Genomic DNA, 4365 nt, shown 5'->3' with positions numbered 1-4365 from the left:
TAACTTGCGCCAAGGAGGATGCACAGTGGGGCAGTATGTGGATGAGTTTAGTAAGTTAGCACGTTATGCCCCTAATGACGTAGCTACAGATGCCGCTAAGCAGGAGAAGTTTTTGGAAGGACTGAATGATGAGCTGAGCATGCAGTTGATGGTGGCAACCTTCAACAACTACCAGGAGTTGGTAGACAGAGCTCTTGTGATTGAAGGGAAGCAGCAGCAGATAGACAGCCGCAAGAGGAAGTATGGACAAGGGAAGTACAATTCAGGAGCTCAGGAGAGACCTCGTTTTACCCCGAACTCGGGAGGACACATTCACCACAACCATGGAGGCCATAATTCCAATGGAGGGAGTTCGCATAATCATAGTGGCCCCAAGAATGGGAATGGGAATGGAGGAAGCAACGACCAGAACCGTTCCAACCCAGCAACACCCGCCAAGAAGGATCTAAGTCACATTAGTTGTTTCAAGTGCGGGAAGAATGGACATTATGCCACAGAGTGTTCTGAAGCAAAGAATGGAAATGGCAATGGAAGCTCTGGGAAGAAGCCCAACCCTTTCAACAGGGGACAAGTGAGCCACGTTAGCATGGAGGAGGTTGAAGCGCAACCCGATGTAGTTATAGGTAAGTTTTTGGTTAAGTCATTTACTGCAAACATTCATACATATGAAGGGAATTTTTGGATAAGTATAAGTTGCCAACCCAAGCCCTTAGGTCACCCATGTTAGTAACCTCGCGAGGAGCAGAGTATATGGCCAGCCTATGGTGCGATTGGTTACCATTAAGGATTGGTAACTACGTGTTCCCCTCAGACCTAATCATATTGGAATCACAAGGACTGGATGTAATATTAGGCATGGATTGGTTATCAAAGTATGGAGGGAACATTGACTGCGCTAGTAAGTCTATTATGCTCACCACCTAGAAGGAAGAAGGATTAAATATGTATCCCTACATGTGCCGAAGAGGACTCAAGTGAATTCCTTATCAGGAGTTGTACAGGAGGAAGTACCAGTGGTGAAGGATTTCCCTGACGTGTTTCCAGAGGATTTGCCAGGCATGCCACCGGATCGAGACATTGAGTTTTTGATTGAATTTTTGCCAGGCACCGGGCCAATATCAAAGAGACCGTACCGGATGCCCGCATAGGATTTGGAGGAAATTAAGAAGCAGATTAAGGAGTTACTGGATAAAGGTTATATTCGCCCAAGTTCGTCACCTTGGGGATCCCCAGTACTTCTAGTGGAGAAGAAGGATGGATCATTAAGGATCGTTGTTGATTATCATGCGTTGAATGAAGTTATGATCAAGAACAAGTACCCACTACCGATGATCAATGATTTGTTTGACCAGTTGCAAGGAGCTAAAGTATTTTCCAAGATCGATCTGCGATCAGGATACAACCAGCTGAAGATTCGAGAGCAGGATATACCTAAGACAGCTTTTACCACAAGGTACGGGCTATATGAGTATACCATTATGTCATTTGGTCTGACTAACGTGCCTGCATATTTCAGGAACATGATGAACAAGGTGTTTATGGAGTTTTTGGATAAGTTCATCGTAGTGTTCATTGATGAAATATTGGTCTACTCGAAGAATGAAGAGGAGCATAAGGCACATTTGCGTTTGGTTCTTGAGAAGCTCAGGGAACATCAGTTATATGCCAAGTTCAGCAAATGTGAGTTTTGGTTGAAGGAACTTGGATTCCTCGGACATGTTATATCCGGAGAAGGAATAGCAGTAGACCCCGCCAAGGTTGTCTCTGTGACTAAATGGGTAGCACCCATGTCGGTTGGAGAGATCCGGAGTTTTCTAGGACTCGCAGGATATTACAGGAGGTTCATTGAGAATTTCTCCAAGATTGCAAAGCCCATGAGAGAGTTATTGAAGAAAGACACCAAGTTCAATTGGACTGAGGAGTATAAAGCCAGATTTCAGGAGTTGAAGAAGCGTTTGGTTACAGCCCAGTGTTAATTCTTCCAGATCAACGCAAGGATTATCAAGTGTATTGCGACGCTTCTCGTGGAGGACTTGGAGCATTGCTTATGCAGGAGGGAAGCGTTGTTTCATATGCCTCACAACAACTTAAACCTCATGAGCAAAATTATGCAACACACGATTTAGAGTTAGCAACTGTAGTGCATGCATTGAAGACATGCAGACATTTTCTCATCGGGAACCACTGTGAGGTATACACGGATCACAAGAGTTTGAAATATATTTTCACGCAGAAGGAGTTGAATCTCAGGCAAAGGAGATGGTTGGAGCTCATTAAGGATTATGATATGAAGTTGCACTATTATCCCGGAAAGGCTAACATAGTAGCAAATGCGTTGAGTCGCAAGAGTCATGTCAATACACTCATGACCGGAGGATTACCTAAGGAGTTAGCGGAGGATCTTCACGAGCTATGTTTGGAAATAGTTCCGAAGGTTTTGTAGCAGCATTCGAAATTCAGTCTACTTTGATGGATAAGATTAGAGAAGCTTAGAAGACTGATAAGGAGATTGCCGAAATAAAGGAAAGGATGAGCAACGGAAAGGCTAAAGGATTTTGTGAGGATGAGCACGATACCTTATGGTTTGAGGATCGCGTTTATGTGCCTAATGACCCCGAGATCAGGAAGTTGATTCTGCAGGAGGCCCATGATTCGCCGTATTTGATTCACCCAGGAAACACCAAGATGTACCTGGATTTGAAGGAAAGTTTCTGGTGGACAGGAATGAAGAAGGATATTGTGAAGTATGTAGCAGTATGTGATGTATGTCAGAGAGTAAAGGCAGAGCATCAGAAGCCAGCAAGTTTGCTACAGCCATTGCTGATACCCGAATGGAAGTGGGACAAGCCAGGCATGGACTTTATCATGGGATTGCCCAAGACTAGTTCAGGCTATGACTCAATATGGGTTGTAGTCGATCGGTTGACGAAGGAAGCTCATTTCATCCCAGTGAAGACCACTTACACCAGTGCTAAGTTGGCAAAGATATACATGATCATGATCGTATGTCTGCATGGAGTTTCGAGGACCATTATATCATATAGAGGAACCCAGTTTACCTCAAAGTTATGGAATCAGTTGCATGAGACTTTGGGTACTAGGCTAGAGTTTAGTACAGCCTTTCATCCATAGATAGATGGATAGACCGAGAGAGTTAATCAGATTCTGGAGGACATGTTGAGAGCTTGTGCGCTAGATTATGGATCTAGTTGGGATGACAATTTGTCGTATGCAGAGTTCTCTTACAACAACAGTTATCAAGCCAGTTTGAAGATGGCCCCTTTTGAAGCCTTGCACGGAAGGAGGTGCAGGACACCTTTATTATGGGATGAAGTTGGAGACCGTCAGTTGTTTAGACCAGATTTGATTAAGGAGTCTGAAGATAAGGTTAAGTTGATTCACGATAGACTCTAGGTAGCCCAATCCAGGCAGAAGAGCTATGCGGATTTTAAATGCAAGGAGACAGTTTATGAAGTCGGAGACAAAGTATATCTTCGTGTGTCCCCACTTCGAGGAGTTAAGCGTTTTGGAGTTAAGGGAAAGTTAGCACCATGTTTTGTGGGACCATACAAAGTTTTGGAGCGTACGGGAGAAGTTGCTTACAAGTTGGAATTGCCAGATGGATTGTCAGGAGTTCACGATGTGTTTCACGTTTCCCAGTTGAAGAAGTGCCACGCGGAGATGACCGATATTCCTCTAAGAGATACAATACCACTGGAAGCGATTCAACTGGATAGCGATTTGACTTATGAGGAGAAACTAGTGAAGATTCTCGAGTTTGCCAGCCGAGTCACACATAGTAAGGTTATCAAGTTTCCAAAGTTCAGTGGAGCCACCATATCGAGGATGAAGCCACCTGGGAACGAGAGGAATACCTACTGAAGGACCACCCGCACCTATTTTCTAGCCAACCCGAATCTCGAGGGCGAGATTCATCTTAAGGGGGGTAGGTTTGTAACATCCCAAATTTTCAATTTGGAATGTTGTACATAGGTCATCATTGCATATCATATTTTTATGCATTTTGGTTGATCCTAGAAATTCTAAGCAACTCGACGACCCACGGAGAGAGTTGGGAATTTTGTTATTTTCATATTTGAGTTTTCTCATATTTTGAAAAGAGGATCATTTGGTTTTAATCATTTTTCTCTTCGAATATTTCTAATATGAAAATAAAATAGAGGAGATAAAATGACTTCTCCAAAATAAAAGAAATATTGGAGGAAAAATATTAAAATCAAATTTTATTTTAATTGGAGTTTTATTGCTATTTTATTTGAATTATGAAAAATGCGTTTTTCAAAATTGCATTAGTGGCCCAAATAAATGTTCACTTTGTCTGCAATATTATTAGAGGACCGTGAA

The sequence above is a fragment of the Triticum aestivum genome, chromosome 2B, assembly GCF_018294505.1.
Source record: "Triticum aestivum cultivar Chinese Spring chromosome 2B, IWGSC CS RefSeq v2.1, whole genome shotgun sequence".
NCBI lineage: Eukaryota > Viridiplantae > Streptophyta > Magnoliopsida > Poales > Poaceae > Triticum > Triticum aestivum.
The sequence above is the reverse complement of the archived record's forward strand: the minus strand, read 5'-3'. Positions refer to the sequence as shown.